Source organism: Theropithecus gelada, chromosome 6 (genome assembly GCF_003255815.1).
Source record: "Theropithecus gelada isolate Dixy chromosome 6, Tgel_1.0, whole genome shotgun sequence".
In the NCBI taxonomy this organism is placed as follows: Eukaryota; Metazoa; Chordata; class Mammalia; order Primates; family Cercopithecidae; genus Theropithecus; species Theropithecus gelada.
This window is the reverse complement of record NC_037673.1, coordinates 8,161,118-8,185,633: the sequence shown is the minus strand read 5'-3', so window position 1 is coordinate 8,185,633 and position 24,516 is coordinate 8,161,118. Positions and strand designations below refer to the sequence as shown.

Here is a 24,516-nt window from a genome sequence, read left to right as displayed (position 1 = left end):
ATTGTGATTGGAGACCACAGTCCTCAGGAGAGGGAGAAAAGACAAATGATATTATCAAAAGACACCTCAGGAAAGTGTCTCAAGAGACTCGTCGTCCCTGGATTACTCTTCTTCCCATAGCCCTGCTACCTGTTAGAAACACCCCTTTGAAGCTGGGTTTAAGTCTCTTTGAAATGATATGGATGGTCTTTTCCCGCTAATGATTTCTTGCCAGACCAAGAAACCTCTGATTTAATCAAACATGTAACTATGTTGGCCCATTTACAACAGGAACTGAAACAATTGTTGGAGGCCTAACCCTGTGAACTAGGGCCATGTCTGTTCAACCCAGGGGACTTAGTACTGGTAAAGGCACCTCTTTCCCTTTCTCCCTCTCTAGGCTCAGAGTGGGAGGGACCTTACACTGTTCTTCTTTCTACTCCTATGACAGTAAGGTCACTGAAATATATTCCTGGATTCATTATACTCAAGTAAAGGCCTGGGAAACTGACAGAATTACCTCTATAGACCTAGAAGAGCACCCAAAATATCAGTGTGAAGAAATTGGAGACCTCAGGCAAACAATCACAAAGATAAGTGTCAATAATTAACTTTCCATGAATATCCTCTTTATGGCCTCCCCTATGCTTGCTGTTATCACCTTTGTTCTGTTCCTCACCATCAGGCATGTTTGCCAAGGACCCCTTAATCCCGAATTCCCATGGGATTATCTGCTTCCATAAACAGTTATTTCTCCTCTAAAGTTTAACTGCCCCTTATAAAGATTTAATTATTTTTCACCAGAGTGAAACAGTTCTGGCCACAACATTGTTTTTAGAATGATTAGTCTCTTTTACTTCTTATTTCTGTTATCTTTGGCACTAGAATTTTCCTCTTAGCTCCTCTTTGTATAATACTAATACTTGGCCGATTCATACTTAATCTTCCCGTAAAATTTGTTTCTTCTCACCTAGAGACCATCAAACTCCAAATGGTTATGCAAATGGAGCCTTGGGTAATGGCTTTCACTGGGGACCCTTAGATAAACCTCTGAGAGAAATCTGACTGCATTTTCCCAAAACAATGCCCCCCCGTCAACATGAAGCAGTAAGAGAGCAGTAACTGTCCTTACCCTAACGTCAGTTAGATGTACCTTTTCAGAGGGGAGACTGATAGCAGCAGGAGGGAGAAAAATTCCTAGGCAGACAGGGAAAGGTCCCCAGTAAAACCCAACCTTCAAACCAAGGACAATTTAAAGCCTGAAAACAGGGCTGGCAGTCCAGGTAGAGTCCATGATTAGAGTGAGAACTTCTTTGATGCCTTTTAGCCAATCAAATGGGGCTTTTCCCTGGCCTGTTCATGGACCAATCACCTCACATTCCCCCATTTTGAGCCCATAATTACCCCAGACTCAGCCACATGTGGGGCTATTCACTTTTGGGCCCCCTCTCACACAGAGGGCCACCCACTCATGTGGTGTATGAGAGGTACCCTCTCATGACAAGAGATGTTTTGTCACTTAACAAAACCCTATTCTACATTCCTCACTCTCTAGTGTCCATGTAGCCTAATTTTTCTTGGATGCAGGACAAGAACCCAAAACCCACCAATTGGGAGGAACAAATGGGAGCTGTAACATGAGCTGTAACATGAACAATCTGTAACGCCCACCCCCCCCCCCCCCCCCCCCCCCGCCAACAGCCCCATTTGCTTATCTGTGGGTGGTGGGAAGGAGAGAGAACAGTAAAAGTGCTTGGGAGCTCAGACCTTGGGACTCTGTGGGTGACAGCCACAACACCGCTTGGGCTCTGCAGTTTCTGTCATCTACTAGTTTACAGGTTCCACCACATTCCCTCATCCAGATGCCAGTACCCAAGGTGGAAGCAGGCTGCTGCATGCCCAGCCCACCCACAGGCTGAGCACAGAATCCAGGCCGGTAGCATGAGCTGAGTGCAGGCTGCCAGGCAGAGTAGGTGAAGCAAGCCCAGTAGCGAGTATGGAGCCAAGAGAGGCCCAGGCAAGGGTGCCCTTGCCACTGAGATTTCCATCTGGTGAAGTGGCACAGAAGGAATCCTGTGTCAACCATAGTGAGAAATATACCATATGTATTCTGACAACTGACTAATTTAGTAGTCAAAAAATTAGAATAGTAAAAAATTTATCACAAATAAAAATTAGTGGAACATGTTAAAATAAACACTAAGAAGGGAATACATAGTTTTAAATATTTATGTTAGAAAAGAAAAGGCTGATAACTAAGGAGTTACATATACATATTAAGTTAGATCACAAATCAAATAAATGAGACCAAAGAGAATGAAAGATAATAAAGATAAAATTAAATAACAATGAAATAGAAAACAAGATACAGTAGAGAAAATCAACATATCTAAAAGAAGTTTATTTTAAAATACTAAAGAAATGGACAAAATAATATAGGCTAATAAGAAAAAATCTAAATAAAAAATATTTAACATGAAATATTAAATTTAAAAAGGAACAATAGTTTTTAAATTCTAAAATATAACACAAGTAGTATGAACACACATGACAATAATTTAGAAAATTGAAATTAAATGAAAAATTTTCTGGGAAAATATCACTGTGTTGTTGGTCACCAAGATCACCCCCAGGTTTGATGACTTGCTAAGTATATTCACAGGACTGAGCATATAGGCACACTTCTGCCTACAGTTTATTATAGCAAGAGGATACAAAGCAAATTCAGCAGAGAGAAAAGGCACATGAAGTGAAGTCCAGAGGAAAGCAGGAGCAAGCTTCCTAGAGTTCTCTCCCTGTGGAGTCACACAGGATGACACATTTGATTCCTCTAGGAATAAGTTGTGATAGCACGTGTGAAGCACTACATACCAGAGAAGTGTTGTCTTCCTGATTTCCATAAAGAAAATTCTACACTGAGTTTTACACCGAGTTCTACCAAAATTTCAAAGTATGAATCATTAAAATATCTTACAAACTCTTCCAAAAATTTAAATAAGTTGTTTTCTCCCCAAATCAGCTCATGAGGCATAAATATGCTTAATGTTAGGCAAGAAAATTATAGAAAAAATATACAGGTAAATCTTATTCTCAAAATTATGAACATTAAAAATACAGTGTATTTTTTTAAAAGCTTACAATAACAAAACTGAGAAATTTCCCACCCAAATCTCATCTTGAATTGTAGTTCTCCTAATCCTCACATTTCATGGAGGGACATGGTGGAAGGCAATTGAATCATGGGGCGGTTATTCCCATGCTGTTCTCCTAGTAGTGAGTGAGTTCTCAGGAGGTCTGATGGTTTTACAAGGGGCATTTCCTCCCTTGCTCGGCATTTCTCCTTCCTGTTGCCATGTGAAGGACATGTTTACTTCCCCTTCCACCATAATTGTAAGTTCCTGAGACTGCATCAGCCCTGTGGAACTGAGTCAGCTAAATCTCTTTCCTTTGTAAATTACCCAGTCTCTGGCAGTTTTTTTTAATAGGAGTGTGAGAACAGCTTAATACAGTACATTGATACCTCAGAGAGTGGGGTGCTGCTATACAGATACCCAAAAATGTGGGTATCTGACTTTGGAACTGCATAAGAGTTAGAAATCGAAACAGTTTGGGGGACTCTGAAGAAGACAGGAAAATGTGAGAAAGTTTGAAATTTTCTAGAGTCTTGGAGTGCTCAGAAGACAGAAAGATGTGGGAAAGTTTGGAACTTCCTAGAGACTTGTTGAATGGCTTTGAACAAAATGCTGATAGGGATACGAATAATGAAGTCCAGGCTAAGGTGGTCTCAGTTGGAGATGAGGAACTTGTTGGGAACTAGCATATAGGTGACTCTTGCTATGCTTTAGCAAAGAGACTGGCAGTATTTTGCTCCTGACCTAGAGATCTGTGGAATTTTGAACTTGAGAGAGATGATTCAGTGTATCTGGCAGAAGAAATCACTAAGTGGCAAAGCATTCAAAAGGTAGCAGAACAAAAAAGTTTGGAAAATTCCAGCCTGACAATGCAATAGAAAAGAAACACTCATTTTCTGAGAAGAAATTCAAGCTCACTGCAGAAATTTGCATAAGTAATGAGGAGTCAAATGTTAATCATCAAAACAATGGGTAAAATGTCTCCAGGGCATGTCAGAGACCTTCATAGCAGTCACTCCCATCACAGGCCAGGAAGCCTAGGAAGAAAAATTGGTTTCATCGGCTGGGCCCAGGGCCCCTTCCAGGCCTAGCCTTGGGACATGGTGCCCTGCTTCAACTCCAGCCATGGTTAAAAGCAGTCAATGTACAACTCAGGCCATTGCTTCAGAGGGTGCAAGCCCCAAGCCTTGGCAGCTTTTAGGTGCTTTTGGGTCTACAGGTGCACAGAAGTCAAGAACTGATGTTTGGGAACCTCCGCCTAGATTTTAGATGATGTATGGAAATGCTTGGATGTCCAGACAGAAGTTTGTTGCAGTGGTGGAGCCCTCATGGAGAACATCTGCTAAGGCAGTGCAGAAGAGAAATGTGTACTTGGAGCCACACAGTCCCCACTGGGGCATACTCAGTAGAGCTGTGAGAAGACAGCCACTATCCTCCAGACCCCATAATGGTAGATCCACCAACAGCTTGCACCATGCACCTGAAAAAGCCGCAGGCACTCAAGGCCAGCCAGTGAAAGCAGCCAAGAGCAGGGCTGTACCATGCAAAGATACAGAGTTGGAGTTGCCCAAGGATACATGATCCCCTCTTGTATCAGCATAACCTGGATGTGAGATACGGAGTTAAAGGAGATCATTTTGGAACATTAAGGTTTAATGACAGCCCTACTGGATTTCTGAGTTGCATGTGGCCTGTAGCTTCTTTGTTTTGGCAAATTTCTCTCATTTGGAATGGGTGCATTTACCCAATGCCTGTATCCCCACTGTATCTAGGAGGTAACTAACATGCTTTCGACTTTACAGGTTCATAGGCAAAAGGGACTTGCCTTGTCTCAGATGAGACTTTGGACTTGGACTCTTGGGTTACTGCTGGAAGGATTTAAGACCTTGATGGGACTGTTGGAAATGCATGATTGTGTTTTCAAATGTGAGGACATGAGGTTGGGGAGTGGTCAGGGGTCGAATGTGGTTCAGCTATGTCCCCACCCAAATTTAATCTTGAATTATAGTTCCCATAATCCCCACATTTGTGGAAGGCACTCGGTGGGAGGTAATTAAATTGTGGGAGTGTTTACCCCCATTCTGTTCTTGTGATAGTGAGTTCTCATGAGATCTGATGGTTTTATAAGAGACTTTTCCCCCATTTGCTTGGCACTTCTCCTTCCTGCCACCATGTGAAGAAGGATCTGTTTGCTTCCCTTCCACCATTATTATAGTTTCCTGAGGCCTCCCTATCCCTGTGGAACTGTGAGTCAATTAATCCTCTTTCCTTTATAGATTACACAGTCCCTGGCAGTTCTTTATAGCAGTGTGAAAATGATATAATACAATGAGTATAACATTATAAATATCCTTAAATCAGAAACAAGATTTACATAATTACTGTTAGCACTTAAAGTCAATGTTATACTAGAGGTACTACACAGTGTTGTAAAATTTAAAAAAATAAAGACAATGTATACATGAAGATTGGAAATCAAGAAATACAACTCATATTTTCAGACAATATGATTTTCTATAGATCAAATCTAAGTAATCTGCAGGTAAAGTATTAGAATTCATGAGCAAGTGTTTCAAATTTAATAAATATACAATAGCAATACAGAAAAGCCAAACACATTTATATACATTAGTAAATATAATTTAGAACATGGAACTTTTCAAAAGATATAATTTTAAAACAGGAAGAGATGTTATATCTAGGAATAAATTAACAAATATATATATAGCCTATGTAAAAACATGTAAAATTGTACTGAAAGATATTTAGAAAGATCTATATAAATGGGAAGCTATAACTTGCTTAAGGACAGAAAGCTGAAAAATGATAAAGCTTTCATTTCTAAAAAAAAAAAAAAAAAAAGGAAAAAAGATTCATTGGTTCAATAAAACACCAATCAAAATCCCAAAACTGTTTTTTGAACAACTTGATGAGATACTTTTTTGTTGTATATTGAAGAACAAAGAACCAACAATGGGTAAGATATTTTTGAAGAGATAAAAATGACTTTCCTATCATAATGTAGAAAAAAATGCTAAAACTTACAACCGAGTAACTTTAGTAACCAAGAATGCTAATTAAACCCACAATTAGATACCTTACCACCATTAGTTTTGAAAACAAAACATCTGAAAATGTCAAGATCATAGGTATCAATATGCTTATGCTGGCTGAAGTAAGTTAATAGATGTGCTTTTAAAAATTATAATGTTATCTTGTAATATAAATGAAACATCAGTATACCTTATGGTCCAGCAATTCTGTCCTTAGAGACACACTACAGGAATATGTATGAATACTGAAGACATGTATACAAATGTACTTATGAAGAAGTGTTGTCCATAAAGGGATGCATTGGAAACAAGCTGAATATGCATCTTCAAAAAATGGACATTTAAATTTGGACATACTTACACCTCGGAAAATATTCATCAGTAAAAACAAATTAGGTAACTATTACATGCACAAGCATGGAAGATTCCTGTGGAGAGAAGCATGATCTCATAGGTAAGCCCAGTGTAAAAAGTCCGTTCCTGAAAATCATCTAAGCTGGCAATAGGAGGACAGGGCCCACGGGGTGTGAGGAGCGTGTCCATGAGAAGGAGCAGCTGTACTTGGGTCAAAGATTGAGGTGGGTGGGAAGATGTCCATGCAAAGGAAGGATGACTGTCAAAGATTGAGCAAAGTCAGAAGCCTGACCATGATCAGTTGGTGTGGAATGTCAGAACCCAAGATTGATGTGGGCATGGATGGGGTTGGTGCATCAGTGCCTCCGCATCAAAAAGAGGGTTTTCTACATTCTCTTGCTCTATGCATTGATGAGAGCAAGGACACTCCAATAACTGTAAGCACACTTAGATCCAAGATTTTGATTTAAAATATCATTCTTCACTAAAAGAAACAAGGGCTCTTTGGAGAAATACCTAGCAGGGGTATGGTACAAGTAAAAGATCCGTCTGCAACTTCTTGAGTCAAAAAGCAAGGAAGGAAGGACTGAAAGAACGATGGCAAAATATCAAAAAGACAAAGGAGCTCACATGAATAGTCTCCCATGGGCTAAATCTGGAAGAATTTGAGCATCAAAATATATGATAGTGATGGGTTATAATCCAATGAATGAAATAAACCACCATGAGTCTTATTGATATGAACAACTAACGTAAAGTTTCATGAGGAACATACTACATGCATAGTTTTAAAGACCTTCTCCACAAAATACCTGTTCATTACAAAGGAAAATAAAACAACTTTATGGCAGAGTAATCTGGAGGACACCACCTTAATCAGGTGATCAAAATGTACACCACAAGCACTGGAAGAGACATGACAACTAAGTATTGATTCTATGATGATTAGCTGATTGATTAGTTGACAACTAATGTATGATTCTAAACTGATCTCTTCTACTTTATATGAAGGGCATTATGAGAACAATCTGTAAAACATGAATGGAGATCAAGGATTGTATGATAATTATGCATCAACATTAATTTCATGATTTTGATTGTGCATTGCCGTTAAGCAGAAGAATGTTCTTATTAGTAGAAAATACAAAATATTTGGGGGTGATCAGGGCATCAGGTCTGCAACTTACTTGAAAATGGTCTAGAAAAAGTTATTTCTTAAGAGATAAAAAAGAAAAAAACAAAAGAAAAAGTTACTTTATACCTGCATTTTTGTTCTGTAAATTTGAGTTGCCTTCAAAATTTTACAAAATAAAGAAAAAAATGGAAGGCAATGATAACCATAATACATAGGTAACTGATTTGCTCTGGGAAATAAGATAAAAAAGATAGGATAGGATTTTTTAAAGCCTTAAGAAATATACAACGATAGATCTAAAATTCCTGCCTGTTCCTAAGTTGGGCAGCAAATTCATGTGTGTTCATTTTAATATGTATCATAACTTAAGTGCATGTTACATTTCATTTTTGGCCTGCATAAAACATTATGGCAATTTGAAAACTTGAATTTTAAAGAGCATAGGATTGGGAGCACAACAGACCTAATTCTGAAGCCTGGATGTGCCATTTATCATCCACATCAACTTAGGCAAGATACTTAAGCTTTCTGAATTTCAGCTTCCTCACCTGGAGAATGAGAATAATGAGAACCGTGAAAGGAAATTAAATTTTGGGATCCTAAACTCATTTAGCCAAAGGAAAAAGTCAAGCTGGGAATTGGGTCACACAAACCCACATCCCCGTTTTGGTTTTAAATAAGATGGCTACAAGATGAAAAGCTACATGCCTCCTCATATTTTGCCCACAAGGAAATTCCTAGTGGCCTGTTAAAATTTCATGAGAATGTTAATTGACAGCTTATCTTTACAGGTGCAGTTACCCTGGCCCACCAGACATAAATGTCTATCTGATTATTCCCCTTCCCCATTTTGTCTATCTTATGTAAAATGCAGATTCCCTATATTTTTCCTCTGCCCCATTTGTTTCTGTCATCTTATGTAAAAAATGCAGATTCGCTGAGCCAAAGGCATGATTAACTATTTTTCTCTATGCCCCTCTTACATGAAAATTGTGTACGTCTCAATTTCTCACCCTTTCCTTTTTAAATTTGGAGCCCTCAAAATCATCTGTGGAGAAGGGCATAGACCTGTCTCCCAGGCGCATCCTTAACTTTGGCAAATAAATCTCCTAAAATGACTGAGATTTGTGTCATCATTTTTCTCAATTGACACAACTAAGTCATGGAATTGCCTTGAGGATTCAATAGACAATATACATCATCAACACCCTTTACCCAAAGCCCACTGGAACAGCCCTATAAACAGGTTGGGTTTATTCCTCCTTGCAATTAGTGAGAAGACACAGCATAGGGAACCAAGAGATGTCTCAATAAGACGGTGTTATTAAGAGCCTCTTACAGGAACTGGGCTTTGGTTGGGCGAATTGGCAGAGCATCTAAGGAAGTGGGGGCTCGCTCTAGATTGGAGGGTGTCAGAAATTACAGATTTCTGAGTGAATCTATAATTGGGTATCTCAATAAATCTTATCCATAGGGAGGACAGACTAGCATGAAGATACAGCTATAACTGGTACAGTAGCAGGCACTCATTTGGTGACGGGAATGTTTAGAATTTTGTGTTGCAGAGTGACCTTGTTATTGTCTCATTTTATTATGATTCCAGACTGCACTTCTGACATTCTGTGAGACTGTACATGCCTAAGGGCAGAACACAAGCGTCTGGCTATGAACATCAGACTAGCTTGTACTGAGGTCTAAATGTGAATGTCAGATCAGTTCTGGACATCAGGGGCTGTTTTTGTTTGCTTTCAACACAAATATTTGGCACAGTGTTTAGCACCTGTGTGAGTACTTTTAGCTTGCTTAATAAGGACCTCTGCTAAACTCTGCAGATCAAGCACACATGAGTAGCTGTACCCCCTTACAGCATCTGAGCTGGATCTTCACCTCTTTGGCTATGTCTCTGACAGCAATGATAGATTATACACACACAAACAGAAAACAATAAACGCTAAAGTTAGGTTGTTTAGACATAAATAATCTATGTTAGCATTCTTGCACTCTGAAAAATTATTTTAATAGTAACATGTTTCCTAACTTAAGAAAACCATGATTCATAAGCTCTAGCCATTAATATCTAAGGGTTGTCAAAGACAGTATTTGGATTTCCTTTAAGTATCAGCCAGTAATATTTAAAATGAAAAATGTCAGCATTTAACAGAGATAAAAATGTGGAAAAATAATTTTAAAACATCATATATAAGTCTTTTATTAGCAATTGAGTTAATGTCCTCTGCAGATGGGGAAAGTTTATCATGTCAGCTGAAGTATTTTAAACATACTTAAATTAGGATTTTAGGGTTTCGAGGTAATAAGCCACTTTGATACGTAGGTACTCTAAGCAAAATTGCACCAAGAGAACAACTTACAGGCTTCCTAGACTAATCTGGATCACTCAGAACAGAAGGCACTTAGGAACACCTGGCCCTGGACACAAGGGAGTGACTAGGCTGTCAGCAGGTAACTTGGGGTATTGATTTTCTACTCATTTAGCTCTGGATAGGAGTAGATCTAGCTTAAACCTTTCAAGTTTACGAATGCTCACTTAATGCTTAAAATTATAAAATAAAGGATTTACTAATACCTCAGAATCAAAATAAAGTTGCCACTAATGATCCTAATTTATCTTGGCTGCATTTTAAAGAAGGGGGTATAATATATTTCAATCAGTAGAGTTAAAAATTATGTAACAGGCCAGTTGCGGTGCCTCATGCCTGTAATCCCAGCACTTTGGGAGGCTGAGGCAGGCGGATTACGAGGTCAGGAAATCAAGACCATCCTGGCTAACATGGTGAAACCCCATCTCTATTAAAAATACAAAAAAAAATTAGCCAGGCGTGGTGGCGGGCGCCTGTAGTCCTAGATACTTAGGAGGCTGAGGCAGGAGAATGGCGTGAACCCGGGAGGCAGAGCTTGCAGTGAGCTGAGATTGCACCACTGCACTCCAGCCTGGGTGACAGAGCGAGACTCCGTCTCAAAAACAAACAAACAAACAAAAAAACCATACACACACACACACACACACACACACACACATATATGAAACAAATTTTTGTACTCAATTATACCCACACGAGACAGTGTTCACTTTATGTTAGGAGCTATTCTAAGTGCTTCTTCACAAACTGACTTGTTTTTTCACATAACGCCATAAGGACTCCCATTATCCTCATTTAAAGATGAGAAACTGAGGTATTAGCCAAGTCACAACCAATAAGGGTCAGGACGTTTTCAAACCCATGTGGTCTGACGCCAGAGTCTATGCTTTTAAACCACTATGCTCTACTGCCCCTCTGAGAAGCCACAGTTCCTATTTTGTGACTCTAGACCCTGATTTTCCCCTCATCATGATGATGTAGAAATGGATGCTGAGAGCCAAGAGGTCACAGAAAGCAGTGCATGTTATTTCAGATTCTTTAAAAATTATTGTACCTATAGTTATGTCCCCCTTTTTTTATCATGATGTCTATTTCTGCTCTTTTCCCTCAGTTTTTATCAGTCATTTCAATAATAGATTTAGGTTTATTATTTTTTAAAATTTTTCTATTATGTCATTGCCTGTTTTTTTCTCATTTATTTCCTTCTACTGGCTTTATTTCATTATTCTCTTATCTAGCTCTCTAACTTTAAACAGATTTTTTTACTTTACTTTTCAATGTCTTTTTTCTTTTTTTTAACACAGGGTCTCGCTTTATCTTCTAGGCTGGAGTACGTGGCAAGATCATGGCTCACTGCATGCTTGCTCGACCTCCTGGGTTCAAACAATCCTCCCACCTCAGCCTCCCAAGTAGCTGGGACTACATTACACACCTGGCTAATTTTTGAACTTTCTGTGGAGACCAGGTTTCACCACGTTGCCTAGGTTAGACTTGACTCCTGGGCTGGAGTGATCTGCTCTCCTTGGCCTCCCAAAATGCTGAGATTACAGGTGTGAGCCACCACGCCCAGCCTCAATATGTCTTGAACTGAAATACCCCTAATAATCATGGATTCTCATTCTCCTTGATTCCTCTTACAACCACCCATGTCAGGTTTTTGTGCCTACCACTTCACAAAAATCACTCCTCAGTCTCCATGACCTGAATGCTGTGAAATTCTATGGATACTTCTGTTCTCCTCCTACTTGACCTATCAATTGTAATAGACTCAGTTGCACCTTAAGTTCTTTTTGAAACACTTTATTGTTCCCTACTGTTTAATATTCTTGAGTTTCCTAACTGGCCATTCGTCTCAGTCTTAGTTGCTACTTCGTCCTCTTCCCAATTTCTCAACCAAAATCCTCCTCCAGCATTCATTTTACCACTCCCTTCAGTATACAACAGAAATATAAACATGTAATAATTGGTGATAATCATATTCTTGATTCATTTTTGTACCGGAAAAGGAAGAATGAGTTTTAAGTTTTTATTCAAATTCAGAATATTTTATATTTGAACTAAATTTTGAACTTTCTAAATGAAAGTTTACAATTTGAAGTTCACACTGCTGTATTGTTTTGAAACTTAAAAGCAAGTAAACTTTGTCAACTAAAATCAAAGTAACCAATATCTGGTCTGCCTGTCTCTAAAATGGCCATGCTGTCACCACATCCATCATTCATGGTCAGTGGCCCTTAGACCAGTTCTTACACAAGATTTCTTTCCAATACGACACTGTGGAGACGGCCACAGGAGGTTCTACAAAAACCAAGTGCTAGATGACTACTTAACATCTTCAGCCTGAAATGACTGCTACCTTTGCCTTCAATTCCTTCCCACACACCCAGGTATACAAATATGTTTTATGTCCAGAGTCCTCATGAAAGTAAACAGAAGGAACTCCCAGGGAAAAGGGAGGGCAGAAAACAGGAGGCACCTGAAGCCAAAACCTGGAGCAACTTTCAAGAAGGAAGACACGTCCCATTTTCACATCTCTGCATGGATCTCCCATGGAGAACTAGAGCTAAATGTAACGATTACACGTGGCAGAAAGACGACTCTCTAGCATAGTGTTTCTTTCACACAGGCTGCTAGAGTCATTCCACAAACTCAACAATTTTAATAAAAAATATTTCCACTAAATACTTTATATTCATCATAAAAAATGCACAGCCATTTTTAAAAAGGGCAATTACCCTAAATGAAAATTGCCAAAGCACAGATCCACTTTATATAGGATTTCTTTCCTTGCTTCTGAGAAACTGCAAACAGAACTGGCAGAATTTATTTACCAAACATTTATTTTGGCCAGGCATGGAGTTTAAATTTTTGTGTATGTGTGTGGAGGCAGGGAGAAGTGATGTGAGAAAGTAAAACAAAGACAGGTCATGCAGTGACCAGTGCTACAAAGAAACTAAGCAGAGTGAAGGGTTGGGGAGCATGGAGTAGGGTAGGACTGCAAAATTTAGACAGAATGGGGTACTAGAAAAGGCTGACTATGCTGTGGTAACAAGTTAGCCCCTGAACCCCAGTGGTGTAGCATAAGTTTATTTCTTACCCACATTCTGTGTCCACCACAGGTCACCAGTGGTTGTGCTCTAGTCATTCAGGACACAGGGCGGATGGAGGCTGCCCTATCTGAAACACGGGGCACCTCCGTAGTCCTGCCAGAGCTGCAGTAGCAGTGGACAAGAGCTGGAAAGTCACATATGGAGCCTTAAAGTCTTTAAGCAATCAGCTATAACTAGTATCATGGCCTCACCTACTGCAAGCGGGCTGAGAAATGGGAAGAGCTCATAGCATGAGCAATCAATAACTGTCACTGATGTCCAGGGAAGTCTTCTCTGACAGAGGGAAATCTAAGCAAAGACCAACTGAAGAAAGAAGCTACACAGAAAGTTGGAAACAGTATGATGTCATTTATGACTCCAAGAAATATTCTGTTTGTCTGCCATTTGTTTCCAGTGAACAGCCACATCAAATCTTCAATTTAGATATTTTGATAATTAAATGCATTAAAAATCTGTCTCTATTTCTGTGCTTAGTTCAAGTAATATCTTACCTCAGTGATTTTAACAGTGTTACATACTATGTAGTATCACTGCCCTTACATTACATCATCCAATAATTATCACCTCCCAGGTAAAATCATAATACAAGGACTGACATACTCATTCTTGATTGACAGACATCTTGACTCCTCATTCATTTCTTTTCCATATATTATTATTATTTTCTCATTACTTACCTAAAACTTAGCCTTATAGATAATGAAAAGGGTTCCGAACATTAAGAAATAATAGAACAGTTATAAATGGAGAAAATTTTGAATAAAAAAGTTTCTTAGAAGGTTAGTCTCACTTGCAAAAATAGCTCTTTGAAATACAGGTTCCTATAAACATGTTACACACATTAAGATATTATTCTTACACATACTGGTAAGATAGACACTATACACGTTTGTCTCCATTTTAGGAAGAAATGAAGCAAGGCTATTTTTAATAATAGACTTAGAAACAATTCATAACCCCAGTATTTGCAGGTTAATGCAAATACGAGGCAGCACACCACAGCAGAGTGTAACTAAAACCTAAAATAGTGTTTCACTTTCTTCCACACCTACCTCTGTGCGCTCATACAAGTCATTTGATTTTGCTTTGCATTAGATGCTTCTGTAATACAGGCATCTGATTCACCCCACCTAAAGCTGTTGTAAGTAATCAATGTGAGAAAGTCTACTGATTGTTAAGCATATTTGTATATTTTTTACTAGTTATTTCGTACTTGCCATGAAAGAGTACACACTCAAAAAGCTTGAAATTAGACAATGCCAATCTTCTCAACCAAACCCAGCAGTGGAAGTGAGTATTAACAAATATCAGAATGAAATTACAAAATATACATCTCTAGCCTCATAAAACATTAATTTTATAAGCACTTTCATAAACATAAGAAAAACAGCTTTGACAATAACTATTTGAAAACATTATTATTAATGTATAATCTTGTATACTGTACATGTGCAAGTAAATGCAATAACCCCAACATTCATTATTTTATGAATGGGATACTTTATAAGAATTATAAATTATTTTTACATGATTAAATAATTTTGGCAGAGTAAGTCCGCAGGACTTAAATATCCAGTCAGACCTAGTATCTACATCTGGACCAGGAAGCCTTTGTGTTACAGATACAGATTCCCTGTGAAATTCTCCAGGGTATAAAGAAGGCCCCAGTGAGGTGCCAATGGGGAGTGAGGGCTGCCTCTCAGCTCAGGTGAGCCTGCAAGCAACAGGGCAGTTTGGGGAGGGAAGGGAGCAGTGGGTAACTGGTGATTATGTAACATCAAACCAGGATGGTTTCTTCTTTTTAAAGAAACTTTTGTTGAGTGTTTACCCAACCCCATCCATACAAATATGCTCTCTAGTAAATGTGAAAGTATAAGCTTCAGAAAAATGTTTTCTCATCATTTAATTTCTGGTTTTATGACCAAATGTTCCGAAGACACTGCTTCTTTTAGGTCAAAATAGTTGACATTTTCATTGTTTCTAGTTTTTCAGCTCCTACTATGCTTACTATGTCCATGAGTGCCACTGACATCTTTGGCTATTTATCATCTCTAGAAAAGAAAAAAAAATTAAAATTTTAGGATGTAGGATTCACAATAAATCTCTTACCAAATCCTCCTTAAGTCCTAAACTCTCTACCTGGCTCTGACTCCAAGGATCACCCTTTCAGTTCTTTCCATGTTTTTCTTTGGAAAATGTAGTTTCCTAACCTTTCTACCCACCCTTCTCATCTACTCTTATGTCTGCAGCCACCGTGATAATTCTAAGTTGCAAACCTGATCACGTCCTTCTAGTACTCAGTCTTTCAAAAATCTTCCTACTTCCCGCCAGGGTGAAGCCTGAACTCTTTAATAGGCATCTAAGGACTTGGACCTGGATCCTGCTAACCAGTTAATTTATCTTTGTCTCTAACTCCTTCCCTTCATCTTTCAAGGCACAGTGCAGGACTAAACTCATCCTGAAAGTACTAAGCCTCGATACATCTTTAGGAAAAACACACGTATACACACATGCATGCAAAGACAGGAAGCATAGCTTAGTGGTTAACCTACATAGACTGCAACTTGCCTAAATAATCCACTATTTATCTATGTTTTAATAAAATGAATTGCTTTAATACAAATATATGAAATTCATCTATCTTTTCTCTGGAATGCCTTTGCCTGTTCAAAGATTATACAATACACCCATATGTTACAGAGGAATATGTCCCTTCATTTATAACATACAGTTAAGACATAGCACAAAAACTCTAGAGTAGGATAACTCTACTGGAAATACGCTAAATTAGGGTTCTGATTAGAGTTGGTGGAATTAACTCGGGTGAGAGAGAGAAAACACTCACCATTAATCTAGGGGTAACAGAGAAGTTAAACTCCAATTCAGAAATAGAGCAGTTCAAAATCAGAATCTAGAATCAGTCTACATGGGCTTGATCTGGGAATGTGCCCTTTATTATACATGTAACCTTGGCAGCTGCTTGACTGAACTGGTCTTCGATTCCTCATGGAATGAATACAAGAAGATCTGATAAATGCAATTAGACAGTGCCTGAAACAGTAGTCCTAAGTGGGTATTTTTGTTGTCCCATTTTTTGAGAAACAAAATCAAAGCCAATTCAAATAAAACTGCAGGTTTCTTGATTTAATCCTAATACTTAGCAAATTAATCATAGAACCCAAGGGAAATTGCCTAGACTCTCAAAGAGTTCAAAAAACATTTCAAATACACTCAAAATTATCCTAGTTGACATTCACAGATTATCAAGAGTAAAGCACCTTCATACAGTTTTGATCCTCACACTATCTAAATCTGAGGAGCTGTCAGGAAAGACATGTAAGGAAAGATCTAAGCTGAAACTCAAACCACACATAAGGCTTTTGAACTGCGACCAACTAGTAGTTAAAATTAACTTTATGCTTCTCTGTCCACCTAAGGGCAAATTAAACCTTTAAGAAGGCAAAGGCTGAAAACTCTCAACAAACTAGGTATTGATGGGATGTATCTCAAAATAATAAGAGCTATTTATGACAAACCCACAGCCAATATAATACTGAATAGGAAAAAACTGGAAGCATTCCCTTTGAAAACTGGCACAAGACAGGGATGTCCTCTCTCACCACTCCTATTCAACATAGTGTTGGAAGTTCTGGCCAGGGCAATCAGGCAAGAGAAAGAAATAAACGGTATTCAATTAGGAAAAGAGGAAGTCAAATTGTCCCTGTTTGTAGATAACATGATTATAATATTTAGGAAACCCCATCGTTTCAGCCCAAAATCTCCTTAAGTTGATAAGCAACTTCAGCAAAGTCTCAGGATACAAAATCAATGTGCAAAAATCACAAGCATTCCTATACAACAATAACAGACAAACAGAGCCAAATCAGGAGTGAACTCCCATTCACAATTGCTTCTACGAGAATAAAAATACCTAGGAATCCAACTTACAAGGGATATGAAGGACCTCTTCAAGGAGAACTACAAACCACCGCTCAACGAAATAAAATGGGACACAAATGGAAGAACATTCCATGCTCATGGATAGGAAGAATCAATACTGTGAAAATGGCTATACTGCCCAAGGTAATTTATAGATTCAATGCCATCCCCATCAAACTACCAATGACTTTCTTCACAGAATTGGAAAAAACTACTTTAAAGTTCATATGGAACCAAAAAAGAGCCCACATTGCCAAAATAATCCTAAGCCAAAAGAATAAAGCTGGAGGCATCACGCTACCTGACTTCAAATTGTACTACAAGGCTACAGTAACCAAAACAGCATGGTACTGGTACCAAAACAGAGATGTAGAACATTGGAACAGAATAGAGCCCCCAGAAAAAATACCACACATCTACAACCACCCGATCTTTCAGAAAGCTGAGAAAAACAACAAATGGGGACAGGATTCCCTATTTAATCAATGGTGCTGGGAAAATTGGCTAGTCATATGTAGAAAGCTGAAACTGGATCCCTTCCTTACACATTATACAAAAATTAATTCAAGATGGATTAAATACTTAAATGTTATACCTAAAACCATAAAAACCCTAGAAGAAAACCTAAGCAATACCATTCAGGCCATAGGCATGGGCAAGGACTTTATGACTAAAACACCAAAAGCAATGGCAACAAAAGTCAAAATTGAAAAATGGGATCTAATTAAACTAAAGAGCTTGTGCACAGCAAAAGAAACTACCATCAGAGTGAACAGGCAACCTATAGAATGGGAGAAAGTTTTTACAATCTATCCATCTGACAAAGGTCTAATATCCAGAATCTACAAAGAACTTCAACAAACTTACAAGAAAAACTCAAACAACTCCATCAAAAAGTGGGCAAAGGATATGAACAGACACTCTCAAAAGAAGACATTCATACAGCCAACAGACACATGAAAAAATGCTCATCATCACTGGCCATCAGAGAAATGCAAATCAAAACCACAATGAGATACCATCTCACACCAGTTAGAATGGCAATCATTAAAAAGTCAGGAAACAACAGGTGCTGGAGAGGATGTGGAGAAATAGGAATGCTTTTACACTGTTGGTGGGACTGTAAACTAGTTCAACCATTGTTGAAGACAGTGTGGCAATTCCTCCAGGATTTAGAACTAGAAATACCATTTGACCCAGCCATCCCATTACTGGGCATACACTCAAAGAATTATAAGTCATGCTGCTATAAAGACACATGCACACGTATGTTTATTGCGGCACTATTCACAATAGCAAATACTTGGAATCAACCCAAATGTCCATCAGTGACAGACTGGATTAAGAAAATGTGGTACATATACACCATGGAATACTATGCAGCTATAAAAAAGGATGAGGTCAAGTCCTTTGTAGGGACATGGATGAAGCTGGAAACCATCATTCTGAGCAAACTATCGCAAGGACAGAAAATCAAACACCGCATGTTCTCACTCATAGGTGGGAATTGAACAATGAGAACACTTGGACATAGGGTGGGGAACATCACACACCGGGGCCTGTCATGGGGTGGGGAGAAGTGGGAGGGATAGCATTAGGAGATATACCTAATGTAAATGACGAGTTAACGGGTGCAGCACACCAATACAGCACATTTATACATATGTAACAAACCTGCACGTTGTGCACATGTACCCTAGAACTTAAAGTATAATAATAAAAAATAAATAAATTTGAGAGGAAAAAAAAAAGGCGGCAAAGGATAAAATCATTGTTAGCTCACACATTAAAAAAGAAAATAACGGAATATATCTTCTTCAAGTCTCCACCCCTAGAGATGAGAACTGCACCTGGCAAACAAGAGAACATTCAACACGTAGTATCTGTTAAAATGAGTAACTCCCCAAAAGTACTACATGGAAGGCAATATAGTTATTATAACCAAGTTCTGCGGAAACGTGGTGTTGTGGGAGCCACATACATCCTGAGGGCTTCCCAGATCAACCCCTCATCCCTGCAACAGGGCCACAACCCAGCACCACCTTCTCACGCCTGTCAGCAGGGGCCCCAGGGACTCTGCGACGGCGGGCGGGGCTTCCGGCCAGGTGGACGCTCGGCAGTTCCCCGGGTCCCCGGGGCGCGCCCCTCCCCGTCACGTCCCCCGTTCCCCGCGTCCACGCGTGCGGTTTCCCCGGGCCTGGGAAGCGCCTAGAGCCAAAGGCGCGGCAAGCGGAGAGGCCTCACACCGCCCAGGGGCTTCCCTGCGCAGAGGCCGACGCGGGCTCCAGGGACGAGCTCCTGGGGTCCCCCCTACGACCGAGCGCGCAGCCACCACTCGCAGCGACCCCCTGAGCCTGAGGGGCGTGGGAACCACGCGGGCAAGCCGGCTGCCCTTCCAGCCCCAGGACGCTTGCCCATCAGGCCAGTGCTAGGCGGGCGGTGGGACCCGGGGATCGCAGCCTCTGGAGCGCTCACCCGGGCGGCGCAGGCCAGGGACGCCCATGGACAGCGCGACCTCCTCCCAATCCACACACGCGCCCACGTCCAAAGTGCGCATGCTCGGCACCTGGGACCAATAGGAATTTCGGTCGGGGGGTAGCTGGGGCCAATCACAGCGCGTCTAGCGTGTGGGCGGTGTCTCCTCCTGTTACGCGTGCGCGGAGCCGCTGCGTTGCGCGGTCCTCGGTTTTTCAGCGGCTGGGGAGGTGGGCTGAAGGCTTGGCCGCTCTGCTTCACTGAGCCGGCTCAGCCAGCGAAGGTGTTCCTGGAACGCCAGACACTTAGGATGGGAGGTTCTTTCATCTGGAAGAGGGCCCTGGCGTCTGGAGCTTCCCTCCCTTCTGTCCTGCTGAGTCGTCCCCTCGTCTCCCGCGAGGCAGGCCACCTCTGCCCCATCACGATCCTGTTATTTTACTGTTTCATTATTTCTCTCACTTTACTATTTGTTAAGTCAAACTTTTTCCTTCCATAGCCATGGCTCCTTAGAAGGCTACCCATGCCTCGACATATCTGACATTTGACGTTTTACCCAAATAATTGGCCAAAGTCTATTGCCTTTTTTAACTTCTATTTTCTAAAACTAGTTTGATCCTAATCAACACGGTTTTTTCAACAAGCATGGAAGCGTGCATATTCTAGACATGCGCGGCCTGAGTTTAACCCATCTGCTACTAACTTGTGTTGTCTGGGAAGATTATCTAACCCCGTGCTTCGGTTCTCATATATAAACTGAAACTTTATAGACTCACTGGTGGCCTGTAAGCCTTAAGTTGAAACATGGAGCTTATCAGAACTGTGCCTGGCACGTGGTGAAATGTTCAAAAGTTAATATTGTTATTAGGTGCTGGGCAGTTTTCTAAGCCTTGGGATCAAAGTCCCTGATGTTCTGGTGTTTATAATTTATTGTGGACATTTCGCTATCTTTTTTGGATACAGATCTTTATTTTCATAAACATGGATAATTTTCATTGAGTGCAGTGTGATCTCATGATACTTTTGTAGTATTTCATCATTATACTTATATTCTTTTTAAAATTTGGGTACTGTTGAGGGAAAGTGAGAATGACACGATTTTGATAACTTGGTAGAAGAACCTTTTTCATTCATCTGGTGTTGCCACACTGGGGCTCTGGGTGCTTTATGAATCATGTTCACAAGTCATACTTGTGTCCATGGGTCTTTTCACTATAGCTACCATAGTTCAGGGTGAGATTTTTCACACCGACTGTAAAAGATTATCTGCAGACAATGGTAATGAGCTTGTCTGGTTGGTGTCCTGTTGTTTTCCCAAGTACAAACTTGGAAGAGAATGAACAAAAGACTAAAACATGGGTGAATAGATGTTTTGCAGTGAGCTAAAAAACAAAAATTCACTTTACAAGAACAATTGCTTGATATTCTACAGCAGTTTTGCAGATTTCTGAAATGGAAGAAACTGTGATGGAATGCTGCTAAAAGAAATACAAGAGAATAACACCTTTGGTGCTTGTTAATCTCATTTTGAATTTTTTTTAAAAAGCTGTCAATTACATGTTTGGTGACTGCCTTGAAAGTTCTAATTCTGTTGCATGTGGATCCACAAGGAGGCTTAGGAAGCCTGATGGCAGAATACAAATTGTCTTAAAAGAGTTCATAGATATTCACAATCTTTGTATTGAAAGAAGTATGATGAAACTCCCCAGGTCCGGTTAGGGCAGCGCTGGGAATACAAGGTGAGAAATTGGAAGAATTTACCACACACACAAAAATGGTATGTCTGTATTAGTCCATTCTTGTATTGCTATAAAGAAATACAGTACAATACCTGAGACTGGGTAGTTTATAAAGAAAAGAGGTTTAAATGGCTCACAGTTCTGCAGGCTGTACAAACATGGTGCTGGCATCTGTTAGGCTTCTGGGAGAGGCCTCAGGGAGCTTTTATTCATGGTGGAAGGCCAGCAGGAGCAAGAGAGAAAAACAGTGGGGAGGTGACACAATTTGCAACAACCAGATCTTGCAGGAACTCCGTATCAGGAAGTCAGCACCAAGCCTGAGGGATCTGCCTCCATGACCCAAACACCTCCCACTGGCCCCTGCCTCCAACATTGGGGATTAAAATTTAGTGTGACATTTGGTGGGGACATATATTCAAAACATATCAGTGTCATTTTATGAAATATTCTGGGCTGAAAAAGGGGATCTACAAGCAACTTTTAAAAAGAAGATAATTAACATCTCTCGGTTAACAGTTTCTAACTTGAATCCTAAATAGGCCAAGTGTGCAGCATACTTGTGGTTTTTGATCAGACACTACCTGTGATCTCTCTTTTTCTTAGTTCTAATAAAGAAACAGATACTAAGTCTTAGAAAGTTTCTAATAATTTGGGCACAATAGCATTTTTTTAAACAAAGACCTAGAGCAACATGTTGCTGAACTTTCTGAGCAAAGAAAGTCAAGTGATATAGAAAACTGATTCCTGGGCCAGGGGCAGTGGCTCACACCTGTAATCCCAGCACTTTGGGAGGCCAAGGTGGGCAGATCACGACATCAAGAGTTCAAGACCAGCCTGACCAATATGGTGAAATCCATCTCTACTAAAATACAAAAATTAGCCAGGCACGGTGACATGTGCCTATAGTCCCAGCTACTTGGGAGGCTGAGGTAGCAGAATTGCTTGAGCCCAGGAGGTGGAGGTTGCAGTGAGCAGAGATTGTGCCATTATACTCCAGCCTGAGTGATAGAGCAAGACTCCATCTCAAAAAAAAAAAAAGGAAGAAAAAGGAAAACTGACCCCTTCAAAATCCATTTTGAATGTAATAGCAGAAAGTTGTTTTCCCCCCTTGCAAATTACAGGCATATGTCAGAGATATTGGGGATTCAGTTCCAGACCACCTCAATAAAGTGATTATCACAATAAAGCATGTCAGATGAAGTCCTAGACAGCATCTCATTCCACATAAGGCTATTTTGTCTACACTGAAAAACTGTTGTTCAGTGTAGCCACCTTTATCAATGATCTTCTGGATAACTTGTGGCAGTGTCTACATTGGCACTTGCTGCTTCACGTTGCACTTTTATGTATGGAGACAGCTTCTTTCCTTAATCCTCATCAGCCAGTGTCTGCCAGCTTTAAACTTTTCTGCAGCTTTCTTATGTCTCTCAGTCGTCATAGAAAAGAAGAGAACTGGGGCTTTGTTCTGGATTAAACATTGGCTTAAGGGAATGATATGTCTGATTTGACCTATCCAGACTGCTAAAACTTTCCCCAGATGAGCAAAAAGACTGTTTCACTTTCTTCTTATCCCTATATTCACTGAGGTTGCACTTTTAATATTTTTTCAAGAACGTTTCCTTTGCATTCAAAACTTGGCTAACCCTTTGGAACAAGAGGCCTAGCTTTCAACCTATCCAGCTTTTGACATGCCTTCCTTGCGAAGCTTAATCATTGCAAGCTTTTGATTTAAAGTGAGAGACTTGCAAGTCTCCCTTTCACTTGAATGCCTAGAGGCCACTGTAGGGTTATTCATTGGCCTAGTTTTAACATCGTGTCTCAGGGAACAGGGAGACTTCATGGGAGGGAGAGAGATGGGGAACAGATGATTGGTGGTGCTGTCAGAACACACATATTTACCAATTCAGTTTAAAGTCTTATATGGGTGTGGCTTTTGGCACCCCCAAACAATTATAATAGTAACATCAAAGATCACTCACCACCTATCATCATAACAGATATAATAATAAGAAAAAGTTTGAAATATTGTGAGGATTACCAAAATTTGACACAGATACATGAACTAAGCACATGCGGTTGGAAAAATGGTGCTGATAGACTTGCTTAATGCAAGGCTGCCACAGCCATTCAATTTATGTGTATATATATGTATACAAAAGACAGTATCTGTGAAGCACAATAAAGCAAAGTGTACAATAAAATAAGTATGACTGAATAAACTTTTAGTCCCTCAGGTTTTCAATTAATAAAACCACTTGGGAAAGTCAATTGCTTGCCATGAAAAGCTGCATTTTGTTTAGAAAACTAGAAAATATGCTATTCCCTCATTTTTATTCTTTTCATGCATAATATTGTTAAACTCTTAATTCATGTTCACTGATTAAACATAATCTATCTGACTTACGCTAAACACATTTAGCTCTCATTTTTTTTCATTAGTTTCAAGATAAACTGGTTATAACTTAGACTAGAATAATTAATGTTTGAAGTTTTGATGTTTCAGAGTCCAGGAATGCTTTATACTCAGCAATGTTTTGACTTTCTTTTCCATAATCATCTAAAACAGAAGTCATGTGGTAAAGCATTTGAACCAGAAGAAAATAGTTGAAGAAACGTAACCATTTTATGGAAAGAGAAGCAGACAGTTTCCAGAAGAGCAGGGTATTTACCGACCTAACCAATGTTAGTCACTTTGGACATTTTCTTAAGACAGTTAGTTTATAATTTTATATCAAATCAAGTCTACCTAGATATGTCAGATGGCTGGATCTCAGTTAAAGGAAATATACAGTGAGGATAAATAAAGAAAAATAGATCATATTATTTTGGAGATAAATATTTATAATCATTGAGTCAAGCAGAGAATTATTTAAACGAGCAACAGAAGATTCTTGTATATCAATGTGAAATTTGGGGGGAACATAAAAATACAAATCAGTAAAAAGGAACTTAATGTAGATAAGCTTTTCTTTGAGGTGGCAAGGGAAATTGACAAGGGAAACTTCTGACTTTAAATCATAGAAAGTATGTGAGTTTCATCTGATCCGACGTAAATCTTTCATTGTCAGGTTGAGACACAGAACAGGAATGGCAAGAAAGGCAGGAATGAGGGATCAGGGGTAGAAAAGGCTCTGAAGTTGGGAAAATTGAGTCTGGGTCCTTTCATTGTCAGATGGTTCTATCAAGAAGGAACAAGAAGAAGGAAAGAAACTGCTATTATTTTCTC

The 24,516-nt window shown here is 39.6% G+C and overlaps 1 long non-coding RNA gene across 1 annotated transcript; it reads right to left on the bottom strand.

Annotated features, from left to right (window-relative positions):
* Window positions 1–12,044: 12,044 nt before the first annotated feature.
* Window positions 12,045–19,922, bottom strand: LOC112626342. Its single transcript, XR_003119870.1, has 2 exons — window positions 19,555–19,922; window positions 12,045–15,191 (listed from the first exon to the last, which is right to left on the bottom strand). It is a non-coding gene; the product is annotated as an uncharacterized LOC112626342 (long non-coding RNA).
* Window positions 19,923–24,516: the final 4,594 nt, after the last annotated feature.